Source organism: Elaeis guineensis, chromosome 9 (genome assembly GCF_000442705.2).
Source record: "Elaeis guineensis isolate ETL-2024a chromosome 9, EG11, whole genome shotgun sequence".
NCBI lineage: Eukaryota > Viridiplantae > Streptophyta > Magnoliopsida > Arecales > Arecaceae > Elaeis > Elaeis guineensis.
In genome coordinates this window covers 76,019,834-76,044,318 of record NC_026001.2, presented here as the reverse complement: position 1 = coordinate 76,044,318, position 24,485 = coordinate 76,019,834, and the positions used below count along the sequence as shown (strand labels likewise).

The following is a 24,485-nucleotide window of genomic DNA, read 5'->3' as shown; positions in this document are numbered from 1 at the left end:
GTCCACGTACATTGATACTATGCTGAAAAGGTTCAGCATGGAAAATTCCAAGAAAGGCTATCTACCGATAGGCCATGGAATTTCTCTCTCGAAGAGGGATTGTCCGACAACACCTCAAGAGAGAGAGCATATGGGTAGGATTCCATATGCTTCGACAGTGGGATCTTCATGTACGCCATGACATGTACACGACCAGATGTGGATACTCACTAGGGGTAGTGAGTAGATACCAATCTGATCCAGGAGAGAATCACTGAAAGGTTGTTAAAACCATCCTGAAGTATTTAAGAAATACTAAGGACCAGTGGCTTATATATGGTGAATTGACTTGAGACTTATAGGTTTACAGACTCTAGTTTCCAGTCTGATCACGATGATAGCAAGAGTGTGTCAGATTTATTTTTACCCTTAATGGTGGGGCTGTCTGCTGGAAGAGTTCCAAGCAGTACACTGTGGCTGATTCAGTATGCGAGGCGGAGTATATTGCTGCATTAGATGCTGCCAAAGAAGCGGTGTGGCTGAAGAAATTCATCATCGAGCTCGGAGTAGCACCCTCCCTTGTTGGTCCAGTTCTGCTCTACTGTGACAGCTCTAGAGCCATTGCTCAGGCGAAGGAACCAAAGGCACACCAGTGGACGAAGCATATTCTGCACCGCTACCATCTCATCCGGGAGATCGTGGATCGAGGTGACGTCGACCTTCAGAAGATCGACGGGAAGGAGAACCTGGCCGACCCATTCAGTAAAGCTATTGCGGTGAAGGAGTTCAACGACTACAAGTCGAAGATAGGTATTAGATACTGCACCGATAGGCTTTAGGCCAAGTGGGAGATTGTTGGGAATAGTGTCCCAAAGCCAATCGTCAGCCTGTTGACGGTTGTGCTCCTTTTTGTATTAGTACATGAATTATAAATAAATAAAAGTTATTTTGGTATTTTTTCATCACAAATGTTTCATTTTCTAATGAACTCCTGTGTTGTGGTGAAGTCCTTAGGACTATTTAGACTCGACAAAGGAAGATTTGTCGCTTAGTCCTTAAATATGTTCGCGATCAAATGATACGTTGTTACCAAGGACGATAACGTTTATCGAGCATAGGTCGTTGTGTACCATATGGGTTGGTTGTCCTCATAACCAAAGAGTGTGGAGACACTGGTATGGCATATAGGTGAGATGTAATGGTACATCTGCACTGAACGTGACCAACTCCAGAGCTATTTCTGCTGTCAAGATTTGCTCCGATGGGATATGGGTATAAATGTCCCTCCGACCTGAGACCGCCACGGTCACTTGCAAGCAACTCACTGCACTTAGGCACTGGACTACCTGAATTTCTAATTCAGTGACGGAAGGTTGCTGGGTGTAGTCAAGTACTTGACTTGTCGGTGCATGTGTCAAGATGGGATTGACCACTCCAGTTTAGGAGCTGTGTACAGTCGTGTTTCAATTTAGCAAAACCTTGGCCAGGGTAGTCCTAGTGAGGAGTCACAGGACTAATTGAGTTGAGCACGATTCGGATGATATCATCAGGGTTGACAGTTTAACCCTGAGTCGTCCTAAACACAGGGGTCAAAAGGGATGAATTATACGGTAACCATATTCACGTAGGTTCTGAATGTTGCATTTGTAATTATTCGACCTATCCAATCATCGGGTACCATTGCTAGATGGTCACTTCGATTAGTACAGGAATTGGTTTCTGTGCTACCGGTTTAGGTTCGAACCTGCGGGGTCACACACATTAGAGGTTCCTTTCTGATCTGATGGTTGATTATGAGTCTTATCTATCTGGGACTCTATGATTGAGAATTAAGATTCTCTAATCATGAGTTCCACACATTTTGGGTACCGGGGTCAAAATTTTGAATTTCAAATTTTGAATTTGAAATTTGAACTCTTTGATCAGGGTTTCATATCGATGGTCTCTGATGCCTGATTGCCCATCGGATTTGGACTCAATATTTATGAGAGGTTTAATTAGTGATTTAATCACTAATTAACTCAATTTGATTGAGTAATTATTTTGGATCAAGTCCAAATTGAATTGGATTCAGTTTGGATTGACCCGATTAGGTTAAATGTTGACCTAATCGCTAAGGTGGTTTAGTCCCTGATTTGATCAGGGGTTAGGTTTAGTTAATTCCTGATTTGATTAGGATTTTATTGAGCCTAGTTAAGCTTAATTATATTGGGTTTAATCTGGTCTAATTGTGCTTAACCTATTTTAAACTAGGTTGGCTCAATTTGAATCAAACCACCTTGTTTTAAATTCCTGCGACACCCAACTTCCTTGCACCCATTTGAATTCACGAGAAGAAACTTCTCATGAAATTTTTCTCACGCAAAACCCTTCCCCACGCCCTCATTTGTGCGCCATATGGATGGATAAAATAATTAGTTAGCCATTCAAATTCAAAGCATGTTTGAATTTGAATGTATAACTTATCACTTGCCCTTTCATCCTTATCCATTTTGTGCGCCATATTACTTACATGAGAAAAGGTTTAAAAATTCAAATTTGATTTGAATTCAAATGTGTAACCTCTTGTCTTTATCCTCTCACGCGGATAAGACACGTTCGACGTTGTTTTAAAAATAGGAGAAAGGTGGGACGTGCGAAAAGAAATTTTAGGAGAGAAACTTTGGGGCGTGAGGAAGGCTTCTGCACAAGGTGAAGGTCTAAAACCTTTCGAGAGAAAAAGAAAGAAAAGAGAGAAAATTGGGTGCAGGGTTTTTGGTGTGTACCCTAGGATTTCTACCTAGGGTTCGGGAAGTGAGATTGGTGTGCCACGAGTGTCGTGAGTCCACCAAATTTTAGGGAGAGATCCATCAGCCTCTCAAGCAACTGTGCAGATGATCCAGAGTGTCTGAGAAGTCGGCACACATCGATCGAAGGAGTTCGATCAATATCTGCCATCAAAAGGGTGAAATCACGAACTAGCATTCGTGAGGAGCTGATCAGACGGGAGCTTCGTGTGGATGATCCGCAGAGGCCAGACATTTGTGTGGCTGCGACATGATGATTAGAGCCCCCCGACGGTGATCAGATTATGGTGATCAACTACCCGCAAAAGGTGATGTGTTCTGAACACAGTACTGTAAAACGTTTATTGATTCAAATTTGAATTTTAAATTTAAATGCATGCTGTTGTATCATATTTAGATCCTAGTGTAGGGTTAATTAGTATTAATTAATGAGATTAATTAATAATTCTGCTGTAAAATAGTAATTTTGAAAAAGTTTTAAAATTACCATTTTGCCCCTGCACTAAATTTTCACTTCATTTTAGGCTTTTACTGGGTATTGAGCAGAGTCACTAATCTTAGGCGTAGACAGGGTTTAAATAGACCCTGCTGCGCCATGTAGTGCCACATCATTCGACCAATCAAAAAATTTCAATTAATTCTAAAAAAATTTTGATTGATGGAGTGATGTTATCTAATCATATCAGATAAGAATCTCCACAATCCCTCCTACTGTTGGCACCAACACTGGATAAGCACAGTGAGATTGGCGCCCCACAGTCCAAGTTGATCAAGGAATCAGAGTCCTCATCTCATGGGACTCTATACTTATCCACTTGGGGTGCACGCCCAATCTGATTATAGCACCCACATTAAGGGATAATTTAGTAGGTGGATACTCCACTAAAACTCTCCAATGACCTCTTGCTAAGTGGCCTTCAGTCCAAGGTCCATGGGTCAACGTTTGATCAACGTCCTAAAATGAAAATGGCAGGTGACAGGAATTAGCAAGTGTTATCTTAAATTCATCTCGTGAATTAAGACAAGTCCTTTTTGAGTTGGACTGGCTCCAGTCAGACTGAGAGAAATCTTCTCAATGTTCTCTGGGTGAGTCAAATTACATTTGGCTCAGTCGAGATAGAAAAGATTACACGAGGAGAAAGTTAGGCTCAATCGTGTGCTAGCATGATTTTCTTGAACCTAATTGGATTTAATCCAAATCAATCAAACTGGGCTAGCTCAATTGATGACATCTAGACCCTAACTCTTGTTTGTGTGACCCAGTTAGGTTCATTTCCGTATGGTAATGAGATATGTCGTGATCTCATCATCGACATCATCGAAACTCCTTTCGATGGATCAGAACTCTTTTGATTCAGACAATCAAAATGATCGATCATCAAGATCATTCTAATTGCTCCCAAAATCCACCAGTGACACCCAACAGTATATGGTGGCAACCCATCAAAAATGAAGACGAACCTCTCGGTGCAACTACCTATGTGATTGAGTTCTTCTATCATGAGTTCCAACTAAATTAGGGTTAAGGTGAACTCATCCAACCCAATATCAGTCATATGAATCAATCGATCGATCCAAGTCCGATGTGTAACCTTAATGAAAAACTCTTTTCCATTATTTCACTCTACCATGGCCATGGGCTTAAGGACTCAATCTTTCGATCATCATAGGACTACTCTTATCTACCGAGGTTGATAGATCCCATCTTGGTACAATCTGGTTCCTACAATGAATATGCTACAGCCAACATACACCTCAGAATTTTGAATGGCTAGGAGATCGAGTTATGGTGTAGTCAAACTATAACACACTCAAGGTGAACTGTCGATGTACCTCAGATCAAAGAACTAGACACACAGCTGCAACATCGAGCTAGTCATCGACGAGAAGGTAGACTTCCTTATGACTGCTCGAGGTGGTCACGCTCAGTACTCTCGTTCTCAATGAATACCTGTACTCTCACTCCGGTGTTTCCACACAGTAGACTTAAGACACAGCTACCCTAAGGAAGCGATTGTACACCAACCTTCTGGATCGATCACCATCCTCGTGATGATCCTATGGTCAGGAGCTGTTTATGAGTTAGTTATGTAAATTCATGCCTTAAATTTTCAACTCTTCAAAATATGAATTAACATTCTTACTAACTCAAAGGATGTATCACAGACATAATGTACACAATGTGATAGTAGAATAATCTTTTTATTCATTTATAGTCAAAATTATAAATTTGTCCTTACATTTGTACAGGAATGTGTCAGCCAATCTGGCATCTAGGGCACACATGTAATAGTGGGTTGATTTTTAATAAAAATAAATTTAAATACAAAAGATAGAAATGCAAGTATAAAGAACAAAGAACAAGTAAAGAGAAGCAAGCACAGCAAACACAAAGAATTTATAGTGGTTCGATGCTAATATTGCACCTACATCCACTCTCCAAGTCTCTACTTGAGAATTCAATTCACTAAATGGATTTTAAAGTTACAATACGTTGGACAACTCCGACCCTTGCTATCCAAGCAAGAACACTTATTTCTCGGATACAAGACAACCCTCAACAATCTGATTCAGGATTCAAATCAACCCAACTGAGTTTTGGAATTTTTCAAAACTCAAAAACCCAAAAGTAATATGAGAAAAATAGGGTACAAAAATTCAGCACAATATCCCCTTAAATAAACATAATAAATGTAATATAAATACAATACTTAAGGGGAAGAAGCTTTTGCTAAACAACCTCAATGAATTGCATACTTGATTGCTACAGGAGAGTGGTTGGTAAAGTATTTAAATGCTTCTATTTCTCTCTTTAGGGCTGATTGAGCTTTTCTCGGATTTGAATTTGAGTGCTTGCAAAACTTAATGATTTTTCACTTCAAGAGAGCATTTATAGTCATCATTTATCCTTGAGAATGTCTTAGAGTTGGTTTAGAGCCGTTGGAGAGTGTTTAATGCGCATTAAATGCATCAAAAATGGACTAAAAACTAGCCGTTACGAACTCATCCAAAATGGGTCATCCCATATGAGTCGTCCCACTATGACTGGGAAGTCCCATGGGATGCCTCATTTGGTCAGACAGAAAGTTTAACTTTCTGTTTTGATCTCAGGGTCTCAAGGGTCATTCCAGATGGATCATCCCACTGCATGGGTCATCCAAAGTGGGTCATCCCACTGCGTGCCATGAGCCAAAATGAAGCGTGTCGGTCACCCAATGAAAGGGGATGACCCAGATGGGTTGCCCCATTTTGTGCCAATCCAATTTTTCATGCATTTAAGGTCTGAAACTTACCAGAATACTTCCAAATGCTCTCAAATGACTTCAAATCAATTGGGCACTTTCAAAAGTCTTCGAAAATATCTCCAATTTGTAGAAACTTCAATTTTGGCACGTTTGATGAGGCTTTTCAAACCCAATCTCTTGGACTATCTGAAACATCACAAAAAAAAATCTCCAAAGATAAGAAACATATTAGTAGTCCCCTCAAATAATTTGTGATCATCAAAATCAATTATTGGAACAACAGTAATTATCTTGATTATAATCCTAGATTTCCTCGTGCTATTCAATATGAGTCCAGTTGTGTTGATTTAAGAGCTACTAAAATTGGTCTAGTTATATTAAAAAAAGAAGAGAGTAGATTTATAAGTGAACCAGTTATGGATTTAAGTGAGCCAATTTCGGATGTTTTTTACATACTTCTCTACTTTCTTTCCTAATGTATGCCAAATATAACCCATTTATTTCATCCAAATGTCTTCCACAGCCAGGCAAGACCTTTAGCAGGTTAAACCTTTCCTAGTTGTCCCATTTGTTGAATGACAATTTTTCCCTTTGTCGAATTATCTGGGAAAATATGATGGTGATAGCTGATCTGTTTGCTTAGATTCCTAAGTGGATGAATCCAAATCAAACAATTGCAGATCAGTCAGAATTTACAATCCATTGGCATGTCTATATTGAAGAGGGTAAAATGGAAGTAAAAAATAAAGGTTCAAAGAAAACCGAACTAAATATGCAACTATGTCCTCATCCATGATGTAATAGGTGCTGGTGGAAAATTAAAGAGTAAGGGACTTGTAATATGAAATTACCATTACCTGTTTGGATCAGGCCAATATGATATGGGAGCAGACTGTCTATTTGCTCTTATCGCTGTCTTGTTTACCAACACTTTTGATATTAGCCTAGTTTTTCTCTTACATGGCATAGATAAATTACTATGGCATCTTCTCTACGAGGGTTAAAAGGAGAAAACTAAAGAGAGTGATCTCACTTCCCTGCTCCAGCAAAAGGCTCAAATGGAAGACAAAATTTAAAGGCATTAGAGAACAAGCTGATGGGGAAGGTGAGACGTTAGAACCTACAAAGGATGAAGTAAAAGGAGAAGATGATATATGCCAACTCCCTGGGATTCCTATAGTGCCTTCTGTGCAGAAAACGGAAAAAACTGGGGTTATCTTCGTTCTTGAGGAGGCTTCCTTGGTGTCTGCTTTTGTTGGAAGGGTAAAATTAATTCAACTCTACCAGAACCATTTTTCTGTATCTTAAATTATTCATGGATTTAGAGCACTCATGCTTTTTTGGTGGTCCTGCTCATTATTTTTTTTTACTAAGAATACTTTATGATGTTTCCGAAGTACCAGATTTTGAATGCAGATGAGCACGCTGATTTTCTGAGGAAAAAGAAAATGGATCCTTATAAATACAGACCTGACATTGTTCATGATGTGAGCAGCTATACTGTTGGCCAGAAATTTATGGATAGTGTCCTGTAAAGGAAGCCTTTTTTTAATTTAAGGAAATTATGACTCTCAAATAAGATGTTTTAATATGTCAGAAAACCTTTCAACATGTAGTAGTCTTGGTGCTATCCTGCCAAAGAAATGGTGAACAATCTAATTATGAATGGGCACTTGTTAGCTTAGACAATAAGTCTTTGCTGTTGTATACGGTTTTCAAGCTCAAGGAGCACTTGATCAACTCAAATTTCCAAACAGTAATGTTCCCTGTGTAAATTACTCAAAGCACATCCAGATTAGGCTTTTTATAGGAACATTCTGATTTTTCCATTTTTGTATTCAGCTAGATTACCCTTCTCCAACTCCATGACTACCACTCTTGCTTCCTTTGATGGTTGAAATAGGAAATAAAAAGCTTGGTGGATCTGATAGCTGATCAGCTGATTTCTGTTTTTGGGATCTTTTTGCTGGAACTATGACAATCTGATCCATTTGATTGTTAAGGACATGCCTTCTTGTTGCACAGAAGGAAGAAGGAGACAGTCTAATAGAAGTCCATTGGTCAAGCTTCATACTTTGAAAAGAGTGTCAAATTGATAGATTAGTTGTCATTCTAAACATTCTGGATTTTCAATAAAAAAATGTTCTGGACTGAAATATATGCACTTTTTAGAAACAGTTCCTTAAAATGTAATCACTTACTTTTGATTATGGTTTGGTGTTTGTATTCTGTCAAATTTTTAAGTTGTTTTGTCCTAACAACTTTTTGCAAATTTCATATGTTCAGGCTCTCGATCAAATTATGAATAGCAGGCTTTGTAGGGCTGGTAAGGTACAAGCCGTGTATGTGAAAACTGATCAAGGGATTCTTATAAAAATTGAACCTCATACTCACATACCAAAGAATTTTGGAAAATTTTGTGCTATGATGTGGGAGTTTCTTCTTTAACTGGAGGCCTGAAGCACATTATTATTTTATATTGTTCTTGGTTCTTGTCAGTTGCTTTTTCTTCTTTATATTTTGTGGTAACTGCAGCAGAGCTATTACAGAAGTTCAGTGTTAGAGATAGGGGAAAGTGTGAAAAGCTGTTTGAGTGTAATTAAGAACCCTGTAACTCAGTACTTACCCTTCAACTCTTACAAAATAGGTGAGCCCTTATTTATAAGCAAGCATTACAACTTACAAGTTCTATAGAATTTTGTATGACTGAACATTTGTGTTCTTACAGGCCTCTCCTTAGGTCACAAAAGTTGGTTGAGTTAGAGGATTATGTTGCTACAATCAACAATGATGTTAACCTTGTTTTTGTGGTATGCTTTATTTAAGATTTTGGAATTCTGAATTTCCCATCTAAGCTTTGATATAGATTACTTGCTATTGTATGGGTATATTTGATTTTCTGAATACTCCTGATAGTTAGAAATATGTAATCAGGTCGGTGCAATGGCTCATGGGAAAATTAATAGCACGTACATAGATGATTTTATATCAGGTGATGTCCCTCCCACTTATGGTCTTCAATGGTTTGTATAGAAATAATGATATATAAGCATGTTCTTGAGAAGCCCATAATCATGTTTTAAATTCACACGTCTTTTATATAGTAGAAATTATTCTTCAGTAAGTAAACATTATCCTTTTTTGTTTGTCTTAACATTTTTTATCACCATCAATTTATTTATTCAGTATATGATCGGCATATTTATTTTTTTCTGTGGATGTGTATAAGAAAAACAAGCTTTGTGCATTTAACACCTAGAAATGTTAATATATTATTTAGGGAATAGCCATGTTTGCGCCATTATCAGAACTCTGTCATTCTTGATTCTTTTCCTGCTAGTGAATCAGTGCATCCAAGATTAGGTGCAAAATTTAAGTCTAAAATCTGTTTTGTTGGTTCTTGAACATTACTTTTAAGCAGAAATGTGTTAAGAACCCTATTATTATCACAAACAAGCCAGAAAAAGGTGATAAAATCACAAAATATAACATATATATATATATATATATATATATATATATATATATATATATATATACACACACACACACACATACATACATATATTATATATGTATGTATGTATATATATCTATGTATATATATTCCTATTTGTTATTATTGTAGAATATAAATATACGTGGAATATGCTGAATTATTCAATATAAATTAGATTGGTATTTATCCTGATTTCATTCTCTCATTATCAGTTGACAGGGTACAAGCTATCCTATCTAATTATTTTTATAGTGTTTCATTAATAAGACAAAAAGTCTTATAATTCTTTCATTTTAATTTTTTTAAATAAAATAATTAATAATAATATATTAATTTTAATAAAAATATATTAATTCTAATAAAATTTGATTAGAATAAATTTAAATTATTAAAAATATCAATTCAAGAATTGAATAAAACGGGCCCTTTTAACTCAGTGATAAAGTAATGCCATGATAAGGCATAAGTCATTGGTTCAAATCTGATTGTAAGTTCGTTATTACAAATAGTTCCTACAAAGGATCGAACTAATGACGTATATAATGCTTGAATTATTGATGTAGATGCTACATAGTTGGTTCTTATCTGTCAGAGACTACAATTATGATAGGAGCATCTGTTGATAAAAGAATCATCCTAAGATGATCATAGCTGAAACAGCTACTTTCGAAATAACAAAAAGAAAAGAAACGACTAAAGTAGGAGAGTCAAAGTCCAAAAGAGGATTCCTCACTTCTTTCTTTCATTCAAAATCGTGCATATATATATGTGTGTCTGTGTGTATATATATATATATATGTTGGAATTTCGTGTTGGGGCATGCATGTGTGTTTCAAAATTTTTTTTTAAATAATATAGTAAAATAGAAGATTAAAATATTTTTTAATCTAAATCATGCATGCATAAAATATAAAACACAAGGATCTATTCATATGCTGAAATTGAACACATATTGAATTTTATACTGAAATTAAATATGTGATCGAATCACATATCTGTTTCATATTTTTTTTTTCGAATTTAGATTTGAAAGAGAGTAGGTTCTCCTTTAGCCGTGTAAGTGTTCGGTCTATACAGATATCCACTTAGGATCAGTATGGAACAGCCCTTTTTGGTGTTGATCTTTTTTCTCTAAGAACAATCATCCTACGAATCTGAATGAAGTCTGGATCGCGATCAACTCTTCGATTCTTTTCTTGATCTTTTTTTTCTTATCTTTTCTTGTTCTTCTTTCTTTAATTATGAAGCAATCAAGATCTGAAAATCAGCAAGTAAAGAGGGACGTCTAAACACTTTTTGGGCATGGAGATGGAGGACGCCCAAGCTCCTTTGAGCATTGGAACCAAAGGGAGAAAAGAGGGAGGTATGAGGGGATCTTAGGAGGCATGGGAGTTGCTGGAAATCTAATCGTAAGAGCCTTATAGAAGATCTCTTTAAATAGATAAAAGGTTTAAATCTTATTTGAAATCAAATAGCCTCTTAATACAAGTCCTACTTGCATTAGAAATCCTTATAGCGGATATTTGACCTCCTTTAGGAGATCTATAAGGCACCACTATTGGAGTCTTTTCATCCATTTTTTCACATGCCATATGGGGCTTAGGAGATGCTCCATGCTAGTCCTTCACACCCTCTTTTAAGTGGGCACATCCAACTTGATCAAATCAAGTGGCACCCCATGCAAACAATCAAAGAAATAGATTAAGGGTTTTAACCCTTAGTGCATTTGATTCAAAACTCTAGGCACTTAACAATTGGAGCCCAATGAATATAATTTATTAAAATTATTAGCAGATAATTAACTTAAATTAATCTTATCAAATAAGTAATTCAAATATTAAAAAAAAATTGGGTTCAACTATGTGCTAGCAAGATTATTCTGAACCCATTGGAATTTTTCTAAATCCAATTGAAATTTTATAAGCCCAATTATTTATTCTAGATCTAATTTCTTTGTTGTGTGATCCCATAAGTTTAATTCTATCTGGTAGTGAGATATACCATGATCGAAATTAGGTTCAACTATATGCTAGCAAGATTTTTCTGAACCCAATAGGGTTTCTCTAAATTCAATTCAGATTTCATAAATCCAATTGCTTATTCCAAGTTAATTCTTTTATTGTGTGACTCCATAGATTCAATTCTATCTGGTAGTGAGATATACCATGATCTCTATTTTATCAAATAAGTAATTTAAGTGTAAAAAAAGATTGGGTTCAATCATGTGCTAGCAAGATTATCGTGAACCCAATGGAATTTCTTTAAATCTAATTGAGACTTCATAAGTCCAATTGCTTATTTCAGATCTAATCCCTTTATTGTGTGACTCCATAAGTTCAATTCTATTTGGTAGTGAGATATATCATGATGAATAAGGTCTAATTCTTTTGTTGTGTGATCCCATAGATTCAATTCTATCTGATAGTGGGATATACCATGATCTCTATCTTATCAAATAAGTAATTCAAGTGCAAAGAAGAAATTGAGTTTAACCATGTATTAGTAAGGTTATCCTGAACTCAATAGAATTTTTCTAAATTGAATTGAGACTTCATAAGTCCAATTACTTATTTCAGATTTAATCCCTTTGTTGTATAATCCTATAGGTTCAATTCTATCTGGTAGTGAGATATACCATGATCTTTATCATAGTATTATTGAAACTATTTTCAATGGGTCGGAATGATTCCACTCTAACTCATCAAAGATTGTAGAATCGCAAAAGAACCTAAAGGTGTAGTTCACATGTGATTCAATCCCTCTATCGTGAGTCCCGACTAGATGGTAGGTCATGGATAAATTATCAAATCTCATCATCAATCATATGATGGATTTGATTAGCTCAAGTCCAATTATGATCATTATGAAAACTCTTTTCTATCATTCATATTACTGTGGTCACAGGCTTTCGGACTTAGCCTCTTAAAATCCATAGGAATACTCTCTATCAAGATCGATAGATTCTATCTAGATACACATCCTACTCTTGCAATGGATCAACTGTCGCCAACATCTACTACAAGATCTCAGTGAGATCATGTTTATGTATCAGTCAAACTCCAACAGTCTCATTATGAGCAATCGTACCATCATAGATCAAAAGATTATTCACACAACTACAGCATCGAGATGATCACTGACGATTGAGTAGAAATTCAAGTGATCTCTCATATGGTCATGTTCAGTACTAGTTATTTTTAAACAACTATCTGCACTCGTCGCTCAAGTGTCTCTACACTGTAGATCAGAAACTCATCTATTTCGAAGGAAGTGATCTGTGCATCGATCTATCCGGATCGATCACCATCCTTATGATGATACTATGATCGAAAGTATTTAAAAATTAATTATACATGCCTCTAATTCTTAATACCTTGAGAATATGTATCGAAGTATTAATTTCATGAACGATTTAAAGACACATTACTCTTGAATGAAAATTAAACTTATCCTTTTATTGATCAAATCAATATATTCATGTATAAAATTATACCGTAGATTTATTATAATGTGTCAGTCGTATTGGCTTCTGGGACATACATCTAACAATCTTTCATTTGGATTAAAGCCAATTGGTCACTAATCTAAGTCCCATCTTTTTAAGATGGACTTTCATCTTTGACTGGCTCAATTGCTTTGTCAGTGGGTCTGCCACACTATCCATGGAGTCTACTCTTCGCACCTCAATATATTTTTTTCAAGTAGTCGTGTATGATATAGAATTGCTGCTTGATGTGCTTTGATTTTTTATGAGATCTCGACTCCTTAGCAAGTACTATGGCTCTATTGTTGTCACCATAGAGTAGTATAGCATCCGATATCATAACCTCAAGTTCCACGATGAACTTCTTGAACTAGAAGTCTTCCTTTACAGCATCTAAAGCAGTGATATATTCAGCTTCTATGATTGTATCTGCTATGATGGGTTGCTTGGAACTCTTCCAGCTGACTGCACCATCATTATATGTGAACACATATCCTGACATAGACTTTCTATCATAAGGATCAGACATAAAGTTTGAATCAGTATATCATTCAACTCGCAACTCAGAATCACCTCCAAAGATCAAGAACAAATTCTTAGTTCTTCTTAAGTACTTAAGAATATTTGTCACCGCTATTCAGTGCTCCTCATCTGGATTCAACTAATACCTGTTCGTGACACTCATAGCAAGGACAATATCAGATCGTGTATATAGTATGGCATACATAAGGCTCCCTATGATCGAAGCATAAGAAATCCTACTCATGCATTGAACTTCTTCAGATGTGGTCGGATACATTGTCTTGAAAAGACGAATACCATGCCTAAGAGATAAAAGTCCTCTTTTAGAGTTTTTCATGTTAAATCTCTTCAGTACTTTCTCTATGTACAGCTTCTGTGACAGGCCTAACATCTTTTTAGATCTATCCCTGTAGACCTTTATTCCAAGAATATAGGATGCTTTCTTTAGGTCTTTCATGATAAATTCTTGGACAACCATCTTTTGACTGAGGTTAGTATGAGAATATCATTTTCAATGAAGAAAATATCATCCACATACAATACGAGAAATGTAATTGCACTTTCACTGATCCTTTTGTATATACAAAGTTTCTCTTCATTCTTGATGAAATCAAATGATTTGATCGCATCATTAAAATGAAGATTCTAACTCTGAGAAGCTTTAATCTGTATATGAATCTTTGCAGCTTGCAGACTCAGTGATCATCATCACCAGATGTGAAATCCAAAGGCTGCTCTATATAGATATTTTTCTCAAGATATCTATTTAGGAAGACAGTTTTCATATCCATCTGTCAAATTTTATAATCATAATAAGCTGCAACAGCAAGCAGAGTGCAGATGAATTTCAGCATAGCTAGGATGAGAAAATTTTCTGATAGTCAATGGCTTTGTGCTGACTATAACTTTTTGCCACGAGCCTAGCTTTATAGATCTCTACCTTACCATCGGTATCTATTTTTCTTTTGTAGATTCATTTACACTCAATGGATACTATACCCTCAAGTGGATCCACTAAGATCTATACTTGGTTCGAGTGCATCGAGTCAATCTCTGACTTCATTGCATTTAATCATTTCTCAGAATCGATATAAAACATCATCTCATCAAAGGTACTAGGATCATCACCATGATCTTTATCTCTTATAAGGAACATTTCCTTTACTTCCTCCGTAAGCATACCCATATATCTTTCAGGAGGTCGGAAGATCCTACTAGATCTATGAGTTGGTGAAAAAATATCAACTAGTGGCTCATGAATAATGAGTTACTGAGGATCTATAGCTTTTTGCTCTTCAAAGACCTTCTCTTCAAGCTCAACTAACCTCTCACTGCCACCATCTTAGATAAACTATTTTTCTAGAAATATGACATTCCGACTCACAATCACATTGTGATCTTGTGAAAAGTAGTAGCATCTCATTGATTCATTTGGATATCTTATAAAATGAGCTATTATAGATCTATCCTCTAATTTATCAGTCATCTATCTCTTGATATAAGCTGGACATCTTCAAGTCTTAAGATAACCTAGACTCGACTTCTTATCGTGTCATATCTTATATGGTGTGGTAGGAATAGATTTTGATAGAATCCTATTTAATAAGTAAATTGTAGTGAATAAGGCATGTCCCTAAAGATATAAGGATAAATCAGTGAAGCTCATTATGGATCTGATCATATCTAATAGGATCCTATTCCTCCTTTTGGATATCCTGTTAAGCTGAAGTATTTCAAAAAAAGTTCATTGAGAGACTATACCATTGTCCTTAAGATATTCTAAAAATTTTGATTAAAATATTCACCTCTTCGATCAGATCGAAGAATCTTAATGGATTTGTTTATTTGTTTTTCTACTTCATTTCTGAACTTTTGAATTTTTCAAAGATTTCAGACATGTGTTTCATCAGATACACATATCTGTATCGTAACAGATCATCAGTAAAGATGATGAAGTAGCTATAATCATCTCTAACTTGTATATCAAATGGCCCACACACATCGGTGTGTATTAGGATAAGTAACTCGATGGCTCTTTTCTCATATCCTACAAAGAGTAACTTGATCATTTTTCTTCGAAGGTAAGATTCACAAGCTGGATACGACTTTAAATCAAAAAAGTCAAGGATCCCATCCTTTTTCAATTTGTTATCTTGTGCTCTGCAATATGGCCTAGTCTATGATGTCACAAGTACTTTTGGTTAATTTCATCTCTGAGTCTCTTTTGACCTATGGCACTTTCTACTAGCTTGTTTAAATTCACATTCACATCAATATGTAAGTGATAAAGACTGTTAATTAAAAGACTATGTGCAATCAATTTATTTTATAAATAAATAAAAAAAAAATTATTGAAATTAAAATTAAAACCATCCCATGCTAGTACAGACACAGAAATCAAATTTCGATCAGCTACAGGAACAAAATAATAGTCTTTTAAATCTAATCTAAATTTTGATGGTAATTGAAGAGGATAAGTGTCAACAGCTTCTGTAGCAATTTTGCTCTATTATCGATCTGAAAGATCATGTCACCTTCCTTCAACCTCCTACTTTCTATTAGATCCTTCATTAAAATACATATGTGAGCACTCGAATCAGAGTCCAATATCTAATTAGAAGTAGAAAAAACTGTAAGTTTAGATTCAATTACGAGCATACATTCTGAAGGTTTGTCATCTTTTTTGATTTTCAGGCTCTTCAAAGTAGACAGTTCCTCCTCCAGTGGCCTTTAGCATCACAGTGGAAACACTTTTTCTTTGCTTCAGCCTTCTTCGAAATATTTTTCTTTGGCTTGCTCTCTTTCTTCTGCTTCTTCATGGGTTATTCTTCTTCTTCTAATTAGATTTTTTCTTGGATGAAGAAGTCCACTCCACAGTGAGAATATTGCTCCTTGAACTCTTCAAGGTTCCCTCAGTAGTGACCAACATGTTGACCAGTTCGGATATTGTGCAATCAAGTTTATTCATATGAAAATTTACAATAAATTGACTCTATAAACTTATAAAAGATTGAAGGATCAAATCCATCTGTAATTCTTTTTGCATATCAAGCCCGAGCTTCCCAAGCTCCTCAATGTTCTTGATCACTGTCATATAGTGCTCGTGGACTGATTGTCCTCACACATCTTCAGATTGAAAATTTCTTAGATACTTCGAAGCACGCTGTACGGCTCTGCTCACCATACAACTCTTGTAGGTGAGCGATTATAGTCCTGACAGTAGGTATATGCTCATATTAGCTTTGTAACTCGTTTGACATGGAAGCCAACACATAGCACTTAATTCGACTATTTTCATCTGTCTATTTTTTATATAGTATTTTTTGCTCAATAGTAGGACAGTTTGGTAACACTAGGGGTTTCTGACTGAGTATATGACCTAATTTTTCAGAATTTAGGATAATCTTGAGATTTCTCAATTTATCTTTATAATTGGTTCTGGTCAAACGATTGGACTCAAGGATGCGGGTTAGAGAGTTTGAAGCTGACATGATTTAACTATAAGAGTAGAGATTCAAGTTAGATTTTTGTACTTTAAATTTATATTTGCACTAGAGATTTAATAAGTAAATAAAATAAAGATTCTCACTATTTTTTTGGATTCCTTCACTCTTTGGGTGGAAAACAAAAATCCTAACGCGACAACTGAATTTCTAGTGGGTGCTGCGATCCCACCGATGCCATACATCATACCTATTAGTTATTGATAATATACACACCGATATATGGATAATTCTTTATCCAGATGCTTCTCTAAGCATGTTATAGTAACTTGGTCTCTAAGTTATGTGGGCTCATTTAATAGTTATTGACCACACTCCTTAGTTAAATTCGATTCATCATTCACAAGCAGATGCAAAGCTGTCATTAGATCCCTCACCTAATAGTTATTGGGTCCAACCCCAATCTTATCTTGGAGCAACTCTTTGCTAACAGAGTGGTTGCATATTTTTGATGCAACTGAACCACTGTGATCAGTCGAAAACAATCAACATCAATACCATGCCCGCACATCTAAAACATTAAAAGATCTATGGACTTAATATTTATGGAGAAATTTTAATTTAGATCTCATCTAATCAGTCATCATATAATCGATCTAATTAGCATATACTAAACCAAACTACCAAGCAATCTTATTCAAGACTCAATCTTTCAAATTGACCAGTTAAGTGGAGATCGGTGGAGGTCTTTCGTTGCTTTTCTTAAACATCAATAAATTAGTCAAATAAGCAGACAAAATTAATTAAATAACTACCTTTCAATTACTTACCTTAGATATCAATAGGTTAATCAGTCCAAATAGGTTAGCTTAAGCGAATCAGGCTCAAGTCATTAAGTCAAATTAGGTTCTTAGATTAATCGATTCTGTATATGAGATTTAATTGATTTGATCAATAATAATTATATGATCTTAAACTTAATTGATCTAACCCTAAGTAATATTTGGCTCGGTTTGATCAATTACTTAATTAAAATAGACTCATTATGTTCAAATCAAAAATTCTAGATGCAATTTAATTACATGACCTAATTTTTGATTTATCCATGACCAAAATCTTCATGTACAAACATAAATTTTAGATTCTAAAATTAAATTTTAGATCTAAATTTTTTGCATAAAAAGTAAATTTTAAATTATGAAATTAATTTTCAAATTTAACGTACAAGCATATATCTCATATATGTATGTAAAATTCAAATCTAAACAATAATTTAGATCATAACATGATGTTATATATCTCATATATAAATCATGAATGATATTAAAACTAATTTTTAAATCTAAATGTATAATCATACATCTTATGTATGAATCATAAATTAGGTCAAAATAATTTTTAGATTTATGCATGCATCTATATCACATATATATGAACTAAAAATCGATCTAAAATAAATTTTAAATCTATGCATGCCTTCACATATCGAATATATGAACTAAAAATTAAATCTAAAATAAATTTTAGATTTAAAGTAATCATCTATATATCTCATGTATCAAGAAAAATTAGATTTTGAAACTCTTTTGAAAAACATATATGTCAATTTTATGTATATAAAATCCGTGGCTCTGATGCTACTTGAAATTTCATGTAGGGGTATGCATGTGTTTCAAATTTTTTTTCTAAATAATATAGTAGAATAGAAGATTAAAATATTTTTTAATCTAAATCATACATGCATAAAATATATAATACAAAGATCTACTTCATATGCTAAAATTGAACATATATCGAATTTTATGTTAAAATTAAATATATGATCGAACCACATCTGTTTCATAATTTCTTTCTTCGAATCTGAATTCAAAAAAGAGTAGGTTCTTCTTTAGCTATGCAAGTACCTGACCTCTATGGGCATCTACTCAGGATCAGTTTGGAATAGTCCTCTTTGGTGTTAATCTTTCTTTTTTAAGAACAATCATCCTGCGAATCTGAACGAAGCCTGGATCGCGATCAACTCTTTGATCATTTTCTTGATCTTTTTCTTCTTTATTTTTCTTGCTCTCCTTTCCTTGATTATGAAGCAACCAAGGTTTGAAAATTAGCAAGGAGGGACGTCGAAATACCTTTTGGGCATAGTGATGGAGGATGCCAAAGCTATTTTGGATGTTGGAACCAAAGAAAGAAGAGAGGGAGGTGTGGGGGGATCTTAGGAGGCATGGGAGCTACTGAAAATCTGATCATAGGAGCCTTAGAGAAGGCCTCTTTAAATAAATAAAATATTTAAATCTTATTCAAAATCAAATAGTCTCTTAGTATAAGTCCTACTTGCATTAGAAATTCTTGTAACCTTAGATATTTGATCCCCTTTAGGAGATCTACAAGGTGCCAACTATTGGAGCCTTTTCATCTACTTTTTCACATACCACATGGGGCTCAGGGGATGCCCCATGCTTGTCTTTCACACCCTCTTTTAAGTGGGCATGCCCAACTTGATCAAATCAAGTGGCACCTCATGCAAACAATCAAGAAAATAGATTAAAGATTTGAACCCTTAATGCATTTGATCCAAAATCCTAGGCACAATAATTAGAGTTTAATGAATTTAATTCATTAAGATTATTAGCAGATAATTAACTCGAATTAATCTTATCAAATAAGTAATTCAAGTGTAAAGAGGAATTGGATTCAACCATGTGCTAGCAAGGTTATTCTGAACCTAATGGGATTTAGAGATTTCGTATCAAATAAATAATTCAATTGAGACTTCATAAATTCATTTGGTTTTTCTAAATCTAATTGAGATTTCATAAGTCCATTAAGTTTCTCTAAATCCAATTGAGACTTCATAGGTCCAATTGCTTATTTCAGATTTAATCTCTTTGTTGTATGATCTCATAGATTCAATTTTATCTGGTGGTGAGATATACTATGATGAAGTTCAATTATTTATTTCAGATCTAATCCCTTTATTGTGTGATCTCATAAGTTCAATTCTATCTAGTAGTGAGATATACCATAATCTATCATAGTATCATTGAAACTCATAAGTTCAATTCTATCTGAGGTTTCTCTAAATCCAATTGAGACTTCATAAGTCCAATTGCTTATTCCAGATTTAATCTTTTTATTGTGTGATCCCATAGGTTCAATTCTATCTGATAGTGAGATATATTATGATGAAATCCAATTGCTTATTCCAGATCTAATCCCTTTGTTGTGTGATCCCATAGGTTCAATTCTATCTGGTAGTGAGATATACCAGGATCTTCATAGGTTCAATTCTATTTGGTAGTGAGATATACCATGATCTCTATCATAGTATCATTGAAACTCATAAGTTCAATTCTATCTGAGGTTTCTCTAAATTCAATTGAGACTTCATAAGTCTATTGGATTTTTCTAAACCTAATTGAGACTTCATATGTCTAATTACTTATTTCAGGTCTAATCTCTTTATTGTGTGATCCCATAGGTTCAATTCTATCTAGTAGTGAGATATACCATGATCTTTATCATAGTATCATTGAAACTCTTTTCAATGGATCGAAATGATTCCATTCTAGCTCATCAAAGATTGTCGATCCTGAGCAACCCTAGTGAGCTCTCACAATTTATCAGTGACACTTAGTAGTATGTAATGGCAACCCAGTAGAACCGAAAAAGAATCTCAAGGTGTAGTTCACATGAGATTCAGTTTCTCTATCATGAATCCTGACTAGATGGTAGGTTATGGATAAATCGTCAAACCTCATCATCAGTCATATGATGAATTTGATTAGCTCAAGTTTAATTATGATCATCATGAAAACTCTTTTCCATCAATCACACTTCTGTGGCCACAGACTCTCGGATTTAGTCTCTCAAAATTCATAGAACTACTCCTTTCTATTAAGGTCGATAGATTTCATCTAGATGCGCATCTTACTCCTACAGTGGACCACTATCGCCAGATTAACTATAAGATATCAATGAGGTCATGTTTATGTGCAGTCAAACTCAGCAGTCTCATTATGAGTAGTCGTACCATCATAGATCAAAGGATCATTCACACAGCTATAGATTTTTTGCATGAAAGGTAAGTTTTAAATCATTAAAACTAATTTTTAGATTTAACATACAAGTATATATCTCATATATGTATGTAAAATTTAGATCTAAACAAAAATTCAGATCATAACATGATATTATATATCTTATATACAAATTATGAATCATATTGAAACTAAGTTTTAGACTTAAATGTATAATCATATATCTCATATATAAATCATAAATCAGGTTAAAATAATTTTTAAATTTATATATGTATCTATATATCATATATACATGAACTAGAAACCGATCTAAAACAAATTTCAGATCTATGCATACTTTCATATATCGAATATATGAACTAAAAATTAAATTTAAAATAAATTTTAAATTCAAAGTAATCATCTATATATCTCATGTATTAAGAAAAATCAGATTTTAAAACTCTTTTTAAAAATATATATGTCAATTTCATGCATATGAAATCCATGGCTTTGATACCACTATTGAAATTTTGTGTAGGGGTATACATGTATGTTTCAATTTTTTTTTTTTAAAATAATATAGAAGAATAGAAGATTAAAATATCTTAATCTAAATCATGCATGCATAAAATATAGAATATAAAGATCTACTTCATATGCTGAAATTGAATAAATACCTAATTTTATGCTGAAATTAAATATATGATCGAACCACATACTTATTTCGTAATTTCTTTCTTCGAATCTGGATCTGAAAGAGAGTAGGTTTTCTCTTAGCTGTGTAAGTGTCTGGTCTCTATGGATATCTACTTAGGATCAGTGTGGAATAGCTATCTTTGGTGTTGATCTTTCTTCTCCAAGGATAATCACCCTACGAATTTGAATAAAGCCTGGATCGCGATCAACTCTTTGATCTTTTTTTTAATCTTTTTTTTCTTTTCTTTTCTTGCTCTCCTTCCCTTGATTATGAGGCAAGCAAAGTTTAGAAACCAGCAAGCAAGGAGGGATGTCGAAATACCTTTTGGGCATGGAGATGGAGGATGCCGAAGCTCCTTTGGGTGTTGGAACCAAAGGAAGAAGAGAGGGAGACGTGGGGGGATCTTAGGAGGTGTGGGAGCTGCTAAAAATCTAATCATAAGAGCCTTAGAGAATACCCCTTTAAATAGACAAAAAGTATGAATCATATTCAAAATCAAATAGCCTTTTAGTACAAGTCCTACTTGCATTAGGAATCCTTGTAGCCTTAGATATTTGATTTTCTTTAGGAGATCTATAAGGTGCCAACTATTAGAGCCTTTTTATCTACTTTTCCATACACCACATGGGGCTTAGGGGATGTCTCATGCTTGTCCTTCATGCCCTCTTTTAAGTGGGCATGCCTAACTTGATCAAATCAAGTAGCATCCCATGCAAACAATCAAAAAAATAGATTAAGGGTTTGAACCCTTAATGCATTTGATCCAAAATCCTAGGCACCCAACTATTAGAGCCAAATGAATTTAATTCATTAAGATTATTAGCAGGTAATTAATGTGAATTAATCTTATCAAATAAATAATTCAAGTGCAAAGAGAAATTGGGTTCAACTATGTGCCAGCAAAGTTATCCTGAATCCAATGAGATTTTTTTAAATTCAATTGAGGCTTCTTAAGTTCATTGGGTTTTTCTAAACCCAATTGAGATTTCATAAGCAATTCAAGTGTAAAAAAAAATTGGGTTCAACCATGTGCTAGCAAAGTTATCCTGAATCCAATGAGATTTCTCTAAATTCAATTGAGACTTCATAAGTTCATTGGATTTCTCTAAATCCAATAGAGACTTCATAAGTCCAATTACTTATTTCAGGTCTAATTCTTTTATTGTATGATTTCATAGATTTAATTCTATCTGGTAGTGAGATATACCATGATGTTCAACCATGTACTAGTAAAGTTATCCTGAATCGAATGAGATTTTTCTAAATTCAATTGAGACTTTATAAGTTTATTGGATTTTTCTAAACCCAATTGAGACTTTATAAGTCTAATTGCTTATTTCAGATCTAATTCTTTTGTTGTGTGATTTCATAGGTTTAATTTTATCTGATAATGAGATATACCATGATCTCAATTATAGTATCATTGAAACTCATAAATTTAATTCTATCTGAGGTTTCTCTAAATTTAATTGAGACTTCATAAGTCTATTGGGTTTCTCTAAACCTAATTCTATTTGGTAGTGAGATATATCATGATCTCAATCATAGTATCATTAAAACTCGTAAGTTTAATTCTATCTGGGGTTTCTCTAAATTTAATTGAGACTTCATAAGTCCATTGGGTTTCTCTAAATCCAATTGAGACTTCATAAGTCCAGATCTAATCCTTTTGTTGTGTGATCTCATAGATTCAACTCAATCTGGTAGTGAGATATACCATGATCTCTATTATAGTATCATTAAAACTCATAAGTTCAATTCTATCTGGGATTTCTCTAAATCCAATTGAGAATTCATAAGTTTCTTTGAACCCAATTGATGTTAGATGTGTGCCCTAGATGCCAAATTGGCTGACACATTCTTGTATAAATCTAAGGACAAATTTATAATTTTGACTATAAATCAATAAATGAGTTATTCTTCTATCACATTATGTACATTATGTTTGTGATACATCCTTTGAGTTAGTAAAAATGTCAATTCATATTTTCAAGAGTGGAAAATTTAAGACATGAATTTACATAACTAACTCATAAACAGCTCTTGACCATAGGATCATCACGAGGATGGTGATCGATCCGGAAGGTTGGTGTACGATCGCTTTCTTAGGATAGATGTGTTTTGAGTCTACGATGTGGAGACATCGGAGCGAGAGTACAGATATTCGATGAGAACAAGAGTACTGAGCGTGACCATATCGAGCAGTCATAAGGAAGTCTACCTTCTCATCGATGACTAGCTCGATGCTGCAGTTGTGTGTCTAGTTCTTTGATCTGAGGTGCATCAATAGTTCACCTTGAGTGTGTTATAGTTTGACTATACCATAACTCAGTCTTCTAGCCATTCGAAACTCTGAGGTGTATGTTGGTTGTAGCATATTCATTGTAGGAACTAGGTCGCACCAAGATGGGATCTATCAACCTCGATAGATGAGAGGAGTAGTCCTATGATGATCGAAAGATCGAGTTCTTAAGCCCATGACCATGGTAGAGTGAAATAATGGAAAAGAAATTTTTCATTGGAATTTCACATCGGACTCGGATCGATCGATTGATTCATATGACTGATGTTGGGTTTGACGAGTTCACCTTAATCCTAATTCAGTCGGGACTCATGATTGAGGAACTCAATCATACAGGTAGCTGCACTGAGAAATCTTCAGTTCTGATGGGTTGCCACCATATACTGCTAGGTGTCACTGGTGGATTTTGAGAGCAATTAGAATGATATTGATGATCGATCATTCTAATTATCTGAATCAGAAGAGTTCTAATCCATCGAAAGAAGTTTTGATGATGTCGATGATGA

The 24,485-nt window shown here is 34.5% G+C and overlaps 1 pseudogene; it reads left to right on the top strand.

The window, feature by feature from the left end:
• The first annotated feature begins 6,665 nt into the window (after positions 1–6,665).
• LOC140851502 (uncharacterized) lies at positions 6,666–9,043 on the top strand (annotated as a pseudogene).
• Positions 9,044–24,485: the final 15,442 nt, after the last annotated feature.